Source organism: Pteropus vampyrus, unplaced genomic scaffold (assembly GCF_000151845.1).
Source record: "Pteropus vampyrus isolate Shadow unplaced genomic scaffold, Pvam_2.0 Scaffold294, whole genome shotgun sequence".
In the NCBI taxonomy this organism is placed as follows: Eukaryota; Metazoa; Chordata; class Mammalia; order Chiroptera; family Pteropodidae; genus Pteropus; species Pteropus vampyrus.
The window spans coordinates 1,991,944-2,003,827 of record NW_011889075.1 but is presented as its reverse complement, the minus strand read 5'-3'; positions in this window follow the sequence as shown (position 1 = coordinate 2,003,827).

Sequence of the window (11,884 nt, the reverse complement as noted above, 5' to 3'; positions counted from 1 at the left end):
GACCAAATGGACATAATTGACATTTACAGACCCTTCCATTCCAAAACAGTTGGTTATAGATTTTTCTCTAGTGCACATGGAACATTCTCAAGAATCGACCACATACTGGGACACAGAAATAGCCTCAACAAATATAAGAGGGTTGAAATCATACCAACCATATATTCTCTGATCATAATGCTCTGAAACTAGAGAGCAACTACAAAAAGAAAGCAGGAAGAACCACAGATACATGCAGATTAAACAACATACTGCTGAAGAATAATTGGGTCAGAGAAAGAATAAAAAGAGAGATCAAGAGATACATAGAAACGAATGATAATGATAGTACAACATATCAAAACTTTTGGGACATGGCAAAAGTGGTCATAAGAGGAAAGTTCATATCATTACAGGCCTATCTCCCAAAACAAGAATGAGTCCAAATAAACAACCTAACGCTTCATCTTAAAAAACTAGAAAAGGAAAAACAAATGAAGCCTACAGTCAGCAGATAAAAAGAAATAATCAAAATTAGAGCAGAAATAAATGAAATTGAAAATAAAACAAACAAACAAACAAACAAAAAACAATAGAAAAAATAAATGCAGCAAAGAACTGGTTCTTTGAGAAGGTTAATAAAATTGACAAACCCCTAGCTAGACTCACTAAAGAAAGGAGAGAAAGAACACAAACAAACAAAATCAGGGGTGAAAGAGGGGAAATTACAACAGACGTCATAGAAATGATCATACAAAGGATCATACAAGAATACTATGAAAAAGTATGTAACACCAAATTTAATAACTTAGAAGACATGGACCAGTATTTAGAAAACTACAATCTTCCTAGACTGAATCAAGAAGAACTGGAAAATCTAAATAGAACGATCAGCAGTATGGAAATTGAAACAATTATCAAAAACTCACCAAAAAGTAAAAATCCGGGACCAGGTGGCTTCACCAGTGAATTATACCAAACATTCAAAGAATATTTAATACCTATTCTGTTCAAACTCTTTCAAAAAATTGAAGAGGAGGCAATACTTCCTAACTCATTTTGTGAGGCCAATATTACCCTGATATCAAAACCTGGTAAAAATAACACAAGAAAAAAAAAAAAACTACACACCAATATCTCTCATGAACACAGATGCAAAAATCCTAAATAAGACACTAGCGATCCGAATACAGTAACATATTAAAAAGATTATACACCACGATCAAGTGGGCACAGGGATGGTTCGACATATGCAAATCTTAATGTGATACACCACATAAACAAATTAAAAAATAAGAGTCATATGATCATATCAATAGATGCAGAAAAAGCCTTCGACAAGATACGGCATCCATTTATGATCAAAATACTTAGCAAAATCGGTATAGAAGGAAAGTACCTTAACATAATAAAGGCCGTATATGTCAAACCCTCAACCAACATCATACATAACAGTGAAAAACTAAAAACCTTCCCTTTAATATCAGGAACAAGGCAAGGCTGTCCACTATCACCACTGTTGTTCAATTTAACATCAGAGGTCCTAAAGAGTGCAATCAGACAAGAGAAAGATATAAAAGGCATCCAAATAGGAAACGAAGAAGTCGAACTGTCACTATTTGAGGATGACATGATTCTCTATATAGAAAACCCTGAAGACTCCACAAGAACACTACTAGAAACAATAAGCAAATACAGTAAAGTTTCTGGATACAAATTCAAAAATCCATAGTGGTCCTATATTCTAATAATGAAGTGTCAGAAAAAGAAGTGGAAAAAATAATCCCTTTTGCAATTGCAACAGAAAGAATAAAATACCTACTAATATCTAATGAAACGTGAAGGACCTATATAATGAAAACTATAAGACCCTATTAAAAGAAATTAAAGAAGATACAAAGAAACGGAAAGTTATTGTATGTTTTTGGATTGGAAGAATCAACATAGTTAAAATGACCATTATTACCTAATGCATTATACAGGTTTAATTCAATCCCCATCAAAATCCCACTGGAATTTTTTAAAGAAATTGAACAAAAAGTCATCAGATTTGTCTGGTAGCACAAAAGACCTCAAATTGCCAAAGCCATCCTGAGAAAAAATGAGGCTGGAGGCATCACTCTGCCCAGCTTCAAATTATACTACAAAGCGACAGTAATCAAAACAGCATGGTATTGGCAGCAAAACAAACACACGGACCAGTGAAACAGAATTGAGAGTTCGGAAGTAAACCCATATTCATATGGGCAAAAAATTTTCGACAAAAAAGCCAAAAACATACAGTGAAGAAAGGAAAGCCTCTTCAATCAATGGTGCTGGGAAAACTGGAATGCCACCTGCAAAAGAATGAAACTAGACTGTTGTCTATCACCACACACCCAAATTAACTCAAAATGGATTAAGAACCTGAATATAATACCTGAAACAATAAAATGCATAGAAGCAAACATAGGAATGAAACTCAAGGACCTTGGACTTAAAGAAGATTTTGTGAATTTGACCTCAAAGGCAAGGTAAGTAAAAGCAAAATAAATGAATGGGACTACATCAAACTAAAAAGCTTCTGCTCAGCAAAAGGTTTTGATATCATCAACAAGATAAAGAGACAACCATCTGCATGGGAAAATATATTTCAAGCAACGCCTTCAATAACGGCCTAATGTCAAAATATATAAAGAACTCACACAACTCAATAACAACAAAAAAACAAATGATCAAATAAAAATATGTGGTGAGAGACACCTGAACAGACACTTCTCCCTAGAGTACATAAAAAGGGCCAACAAATATTTGAAAAGATGTTCAACATGGCTTGCTATTAGGGAAATGTAAATCAAAACCGCAATGTGATACCATGTCACACCTGTTAGAATAGCTATAATCAACAGGACAAGTAATACCAGATGTTGGAGAGAATGCAGAGAAAAAGGAACCCTCATACACTGCTGGTGGGACTGCAAATTGGTACAGCCACTATGGAAAACAGTATGGAGATTCCTCAGAAAACTAAGAAGTGATCTACTATATGATCCAGCAATCCCTCTACTGGGTATTTACTCCAAAGACTTGAAGACTCTTATCCAAAAAGATATTTGCACACCAATGTTCATAGCAGCATTATTCACAGTGGTCAGGACATGAAAGCAATCAAAGTGTCCTACGATAGATGATTGGCTAAAGAAGCTGTGGTACATATATACAATGGAATATTACTCAGCCATAAGAAGAGATGAAATACTGCCATTTACAACTTGAGAGAATCATGCTAAGTGAAATGAGCCAGACAGAAAAAGTTGACAATCACATGGTATCACTTATACGTGGGGTATAAACCTAAAAGCAACAAACGAACAGGACAGACAAACAGAGACTCATGGACATGGACAATGGACTAGTGGTTACTAGAGGTTAGGAGATCAGGGAAGGGGAGAGGTAGATGGTGTTAAGGGGGTCAAATATGTGGTGAGAGAAAGAAATCTAAGTATGAGTTGTGAACACACAGTGTAAATATCTATATGCCTTATTGTTAAAGTGTACAGCTGAAACATATGGATTTCATTAATCAATGTCACCATAAAAAATAACGGTAAAATAAAAAAAAAATTAACTCCAAATGGATCAAAGACTTAAATGTAAAAACTAAAAGTATCAAACTCTAAGAAGAAAACTTAGGAATAAATCTTTATAGACTTGGATTAGGCAACAATTTTTCAGATAGGACACCAAAACCATAAGCAACAAACAAAAAATAAATTGGATTTTATCAAAATTAAAACTTTTGTTTTTCAAAAAATGCTATCAAGAAAGCAAAGCGAACACACAAAATAGGGGAAAATATTGGCAAATTATATATCTGATAAAGATCTAGTATCCAGATTACACAAAGAACTCTTACAACTCAATAATAAAAAGACTATTAGCCCAATTAAAAATGGGCCAAGTATTTGAATACTTTTTCAAAGAACATTTCCATTTCTATACAAATGGCCAATAAATGCATGAAAAACGTGCTCAATATTATTAGCCATTAGGGAAGTATAAATCAAAATTACAATGAGATAACACATAATTACTCACTAGGTGGCTATAATAAATGCTAATGAAGATGTGGAGAAATGGGAATCCTTTGCTGGTGAGAATGTAAAATGGTGCAGCTACTCTTAAAAATTTGTTGGTTCCTCAAAAATTTAAACATAGAATTACCTTATGGTCCATCAATCCCCTCCTGGGTATATATCCAAGAGAATTGAAACTTATGTTCATACAAAAACTTGTACACATGTGTTCATACAGCATTATTCGTAATACCCTCTTTCTCTCAAAATGGAACAACAACCCAAATATCCCCCAACTGAAGAGAGGATAAATGAAATATAGTATGCCCATTTCACCTTGATGGGATAGCATTTGGAGGGAGCCTGAAACAGATGAACTCTCCCTGCTCAGCATCGGGTCTCCAAGCTGGTCAGAATCTGTTCCTTTCAACTGTTCCTTTCAACTTTATTTGGAAAGGCAGCTGATTAAAGAGGGAGAGATTATGCAGATCTCTCAGCGAGCAATTCTTTTAGTTTCTCCTCTTTCCTGTTAGTCAGTGAACAGTGGACTATAACCCCAGGATCCCGATAGTCGTGAGCTGCTAGAATGTGCAGGGAAGAGCTATTCTTGTGGGCAGCTGTGTGTGGGCATTGCTGGAGCCACCCAGCACTCAAGCTTAGAAACCTCTCCCCAGCTGGGAGATGCATCAGTCCAAGCACAATGACTTCTGACCCTTGCCTCAGGGGGACTGGTCACCACTGATCTTCAAGCCCCAACAGGTCCAGGTTAGGTACCAGGAATTAGGAACGTTTCTTCCATTCTCATTTGTGAATTATGTGCAGTCTTTACCTTTGGTTTTACTTCCTATGGGAACTATTGGAAGATGAACAAGGAAAAACTGAGGAAATGACCCTCAATGGTCCCTTTAGTTAACTCTTCACAATTGCTCAAAATGTGAATCAAAGTGCTATAATTAGAAATTATATGTTAAGTATGATTTGTGCTTTTCTTTTTATCCCTTCTCCTACTTCCCCTTGATGGAGAATGAAGATCTGGCTTTCTTTTGTTCCTCCTTTTCTTTTCTTCTTTTTTCTTTTCTTTTCTTCCTTTTTTTTTGTTTATTTTAAGCAATCTCAAATTTACAAGAAAGCTGAAGATAGTACAAAAAACTTTTTTTCTTAACAACTTGAGAGTATGTTGCCACCTGAAGCCCCATCACCTCTAAACACTTTAGCGAGTGTTTCCTATGAATGATGACATTTTCCTACACAACCACAATAAAACCCTTGAAATCAGGAAATTAACATTGCATGCAACTACCACCCAATCCACAAACCCCATTTATGAATGACCCATTGCTCCAATTATGTCCTTTATAACAAAAGGTCATAGGTCACATAGGGCATTTAGTTGTCAGGTTAGTTAGTCTCTTTCAATTTGAAATAGTTTTTTAGTCTTTCCTGACATTTAAAACCTCAATACTTCGTTGGATATTCTTCAATCTGGGGTTGTCTGATATTACTTCATCATTTGATGCATCTTTGATTATTATATACCTTTGGCAGGAATATTGTACAAGTGATGCCATGTTCTCTTCATGGCACACCATAGGTGGCACACAATTTTGATTTGTCCCATCACAGGTGATGTTACTTTTGACCATGATGTTAATATGGTGTTGTAGACTGAATTTTGGTTCCCCTCCCCATAATCATATGTTGAATCCTATTCCCCCATCTCCCAATGTGATGGTTTTAGAAGATGGGGCCTTTGGAGAGGTAATTAGGAGTAAACGAGGTCATGAGGATGAAGCCATCATGAATGAACTAAGTGGCCTTATCTGCTCTCTGCCATGTGAGGATACGACAAGAAGTAAGCAGCCTGAAACCCAGAAGAGGGTCCTCATCAGAACCTGACTGTGCTTGCACCTTGATCTTGAACTCTCAGCCTCCAGAATTGTGACAAATGTATTTCTGTTGTTTATAGGCCACTCAGTTTATGGTACGGTAGCCTGAGCTGACTGAGACAGGTAATGCCTGCTAGACTTCTCTACTGTAAGGTTATTCTTCTCTCTTTGGAATTAAAAAGCATGTTGTGGGGTGGTATTTTTAAACTATGTAAATATCCTGTTCCTCACCAAACTTTCATTATTTTTTTTTACTTATATCAGTATGGATTTGTGGTTTTCCATTCTATTCAAAGGATTATAATCAATTACTATAATTTACATGGATGCTTAAATTGTCCCAGATTTGGCTAAGGTGAACTCTCCCAACTGGTCTCTGTGTCCTTTTGATATGTTCCCATAATTTTTTGGAGCACTTTCTTACTTTCCGGGATGACAAGACATCCCAGGCTCATCTATACTTTCTGAGCTCCAGGCCTGGAACCTGCCACTTATACAAGGAGAAAATTTGATTTATTTTTCCTAATCTTTGCACTTGGACTTGAATTCTCATGTTGGCTTAGAAATTTCCATTTATACTTTGAAAAGAACAAAGAGAAAGCCAAGGACAAAGCTGAATCTGATAAGCCTCAATGGAGTGACTGCAAGACACAGGTATGGAGAAGGAGCTGAGTCAATGGGTCTGTAATTGAGTCAGAATCACCAATGTGGGCACTTTCCCAATGTGTGAAATACACAACTGGCAGAGCTACAATGGACTTTGGTTTAATTTTAGAAAATAATCTGGCTTGAGGTGGCTTTTCAACAACCAGTTGAATACATTTCCCTTAAATGTGATCCAAGAGATTTCAAAGACACAAATTGTGGACTAGAGGGACACTGCAGTCTGTTTCATTATCCTTGGACCATCCTCAGACCATCCTCTTATTGGGAAACCGGTGAAAGCTGTCCTTGTGGAAACAAGTGACAGCGTTCTCAGCATCAGGCTGCAGCCTTTCAGTGGCCCACTGGAGACAAGACTGGCTTTGCTGGTTGCTGACACTACCACCATCAGAATGTCTCCTGGATCACAGGTCAGTGTCACACAGGAGGACAACCTCTCCTGGCAAGGCCACTCTCTTCTAGAAGGCCTGGCTCAGGAAGCTCTCATGTGAATTTTCATCTTGAACAGAGTTTTATATTTTAACATGTCTGGGAAAAATTCTCAATTCAGTGACCTGTTTTAGAAACCAGGGCTAAGGGATGTGTTCTAATAAGGAAACTCTCCCTCCAAGAGTCCAGAATGCTTCCCAGGGCATGCATGGGGGCTGGCAGCTCTGCAGTCATAACTAGCTCTCATGTGTTTCCTTTTCTTTGAAATGCTTGTTAATACCCTTTGCCTATTTCTTTAGGGTTGTGTTTCTTCACTCATTGATGTTTAGGAGATCTTGAAGTATATTTGATAGTAATCGTTTGTCAGTGATATGTACTGTGAATACCTTCCTCCATTTTGTAATTTGTCCTTTCACTTTCTTTAGGGTGTCTCTTTTGGTTTGATTTTTAATTGTGTGTGTTTTTAATTTTTTACTTTTTATTATGGAAAAATTCAAACATATAAAAGTTGGAAGTATGATATAATGCATCCTAGATACCCAGTTTTTAGTAATTATCAATGAGTGATTTAAGGGTTTTTGATGAAAAAAATTTAGTAATTTTAGATCAGTCAAGTTTATCAATATTTTGCTTTATCATTAGAAATTATCTGTATTATTTATTTTAAAATAAAGTTTTTGTTTTGAAATAATTTTAGATTTACAAAAGAATTGCAAGGATGGCAAGTACAGAATTCCTGTATACCCCTCATCAGTTTTCATTTTCCCTAATGTTATCTTACATTACCACAGTACATTGTTAAAACTAAGGAACCAACATTGATACATTACTACTATCTAAACTCCAGACTTTGTTTGGATTTTGCCAGTTTTCCCATTAATATCCTTTTTCTGTTCCAGGATCTCATCTAAGAAACCAAAGTTCACTTAATTGTCATGTCTCCTTCACTTCTTCTTGTCTAGGACAGTTTCTCAGTCTTTTTTTTTTTTTTTTTTTTTTGCTTTTCATGTCCTGACAGTTTTGAGAAGTATTGGTCAAGTATTTTGTAGATTAGGTCTTATTTTTAAATTGTTACTAATTCTAAGAATAGAAGAGGTCACCTATGTTTTCTTCTAAAACTTAATTTTCTTCTTTTGACATTCAAGTTCTTAATCAATTCCAGACCTACTTTTATGGTAGAGATCCAGGTTCAATTTTTTCCCATATGCATTACCAATTTTTGGTCATCTAACTGTTTCTCTTTCTTCCAAAGATTTGCCATGACACCTTGGTCGTGTGTTAATGTTCTTCATATGTATAGTTCTGTTTCTGGGTTCTCTATTTCATTCCGTTGATCACTTTGTCTCTATGTCAATAATATAATCATCTTAATTATTCTAGCTTTATCATAAGTCTTTATGTTTGGCAGAAGTAGTCTATCTTCTTAGCCTTCTTGGGTATTCTTTGCTTTTCCGCATATATTTATGTTTCACAAAACAAACACATAAACTCTGCTGTGAATTTTCATTGTCATTGCATTAAATCTATAGATTATTATGTGAATCATGACACTTTTAAGTTAAACTTTTATGCCCATATACATAATATCATTCTCTTTATCTGGGCCTTTTTAATGTTTTTCAATGAAGTTATTCAATTTTCTGGGTATAGGGTTTATGTATCTTTTGTTAGATTTATTTCTAGGTTTGTTAAAGTTTTTGTTACTATTCAATGATGTCTTTCAAAAATGAAATTTTCTAATTTGTTGTTACTAGTAAATAGAGTGAAACTGTTGTTTATCCATTTATATCTGTATCTTGACAAACTCTTTCTCTTTTTTATACCTAGTAATGTATTTGTTAATTCTTTTCATTTTTCTATGAAAACAATCATATCATTATGAACTATTATAACTTTATTTCCTCTTGTTCAATCCTTACTACTTGAATTTCCTTTTCTTGTCTTATTGTGCTGTCTGGGGCATGTTAACTAGACATGGTAGAAGTGGACATCTTTGCCTTCTTTCTGACTTTAAATGCTACTATTCTTACTAATTTTTAAATCAAAGTTATACTTGCCTCATGAAATGAGTTGGAGGTAATCTCTTTTTCTCTATTCTCTAGAAAGGTCTTTGTAATATTAGAATGATCTATTCCTCAAGTAGGTAGCTTGCCTATAAAACTAACTGGGCTTGGTGTTCTCTTTGTAGGGAAAGAGCTCACTTCTGACATCAATCATGCAGTTTAGCAAGCCACTCCTTTTATAAATGAAAACCTATTTATGATATTCATTTTGCTAGTAAAAAGACTCTCCTATTGATAAGGATATATACAGTGAAGACTTTGTAGTAGCTGACTCTGCCTGTGTGACTTTTAGGTTAAATCTTAGCTGACCACTCTTGAAGAGCAAGTTTCTGATGAAAGAAGCTGGCTTCTGCTTAAGTACATCTTTAATGAACACACACACACACACACACACACACACACACACTGCTTTCTCTCTCTCTCTCTCTCTCTCTCACACACACACACACACTCACAAACACACTTGTATCATATGTCCTTGCCAAAATATTTTTAAAGAAAGTTACAGCATTGTAAAGCAAAATAATTCTCTTTGTGTGGAATTTAAAAAAAAAAATGTATATTGTAAGCCCAAGCTGACTTCTTTTTGACACCAAGTTAATATCTACTCATTTGTCTCCTGACTTGCTGAAACATGAATACCTGGGGGGGTGGGGGCGGGGAAAGCTGGCAGTGAAGCAGAGAATAGCTCTGTGAGAAAGAGGAAGAAAGACAGGAGTCTATAGCAAGCCGGAACAAGTTTCTTAGGTCTTCTTTAAGATTCAGTCCTTGAAGGACAGATTGAACTCTTGCTCCCAAAGATAAGATCAACTTTTTTGAGGAAATGTCAAAAATTTAAGAAATCAGAATACAGCCTTTATTGATTATTCCTTCATGTAGCAGTTATTGAATGTTTCTTGTGTGCAAGGCACCATGATAGACACAAAGACTATGAAGAATAAATTTAGTTCTTGCCCTCAAGTAACTCACAGTCAAGATTAAAAAAATAAATATGCACAGAGTATTATAGGAGCTGAAGGTGAGTGTTCAAAGACAGCTTCCTAGGGGAAGTAATGCTCCAAAGTATGAACTAACCCTATGGTTGGTCCACATCACAAAAAGACTTCATTTTCAGTAAAGAATAAATGATGACTCTATTTCCACTATGAGGTTTGAGCTGAACTACCTAACACTCCAATCCTCTTGCTGAAACCAACAAAAAACAGACAACACATTTTTTAAAAGCCTTCCTAAAAGCATTAAAGACCTAGAAAGATAGTAATGAGTTACAAGGATAATATCTGGGATGAGAAAGGAATCTGGAGAATGAAGTCTGGCATTTGGGGCTGCTTTGCCTAGAAGACATTTGCTGGCCCAGAAGTGGTGGCTTAGTGGTTGAGCAATGCTATGATAGCATCCCAAAGCTAAGAGGAAAAACGTTGGACTCAAGGGTCAGCCAATGGGGGGGATCTCATGTAACTCCCTGTGCTTAGCACTGGGGCCTCCAAGGGCTGAACCTTGGGAACAGAGGAAAACTTGAAGTAACCATGACTTCAACTGCTCTCTGCTCTCAAGTTCTCTGAATTGTCCAGAAAATTTCAACTGATACTATATTGAGGGAATACTGGTGTTCCTAGGGCCATGGCAAAAACTCAAGAAAAACATATCTGGAGGAAAGTTAAATTATGCTTGGCCACAACTTATTTCTATAAATAATTATAGAACTGCAATTAATGACCAACACAAAACCAAATATAACCCATGAGATGAAGGGATGAGGCAAATAAATGAAGATCAGTACAAACAACAGACACTAGATGTAGACTCTCAGATACTCAGGAGTTAAAATTGATAGACACGAACTCTAAAATAACTATGCCTTTTATGTTCATGGAGATAAGAGCCAAAAAACATTTCAGCAAGGAACTACAACTATACGAAATGATATTGTGTATTTGAAAAAGATTTCTAGCTGTCTGGGTCCAAGCAAGAGAGAGAAATCGCAATGTAATTTACACAGGAAAAATTTTAATATAAAGAATTATGTACTACAACAAATAATTAAATAATAACAGATTAGCTAGTAAGAAGTAAAGAGAACTCTAAATAATGTAGAAATAGCAGATATAAAGACTGAGATGGTACACCCAAGGAAGAGTCCTCCCCTTCCCCATGGCTGAGATTCTGACCTTATTGAGAGGCATAGCCAGTGGTGACCCACTGAATGACAGAAATTGCTGTAGTGCTTTACCAGTGGAATTAGCTGGAAATATGCCCTCTGAAACTTGTTGGAACTCTGCCCTTTAGCAAAAGCTGTTTACAGAGAGGGGTCTCACTAGAGATGCTCTTCTACAAAATTGTCAGGACTGGGAATATTGGGTGCACTGCTGGGGTTATGTGCTGGGGAAGCTGCATTCACTGCAAAAGCTTGGCACTAGAAAAGCCATGTGCTTGTAAGGAGCTCACGTAGTCTAGTACACTGGAACCAGGAAGCAAAACCTTTTCCTGTAGTGTCTCTTTAGCACAATCTACTGAGAAAACTTCAGTGCCAGTTGGCATGAGAAAAAATATTTAAAAGGACAAGATCCATTTTCACAAAGCAGTCTAAAAGAGTGAATTTAAAGTTAGGAGGCAACAAATTAATAACTAGCACAAAAGCAAAAAAAGAAAAAAATTATAATTGAAAAATAACCAAAGTGAAGAAAATAACAAAAATAACACACAGAAAAGAAAACTGCAGACCAATATCTCTCATGAACACAGATGCAAAAATCCTGAATAAGACACTAGTGATCCGAATACAGCAACATATTAAAAAGATTATACACCA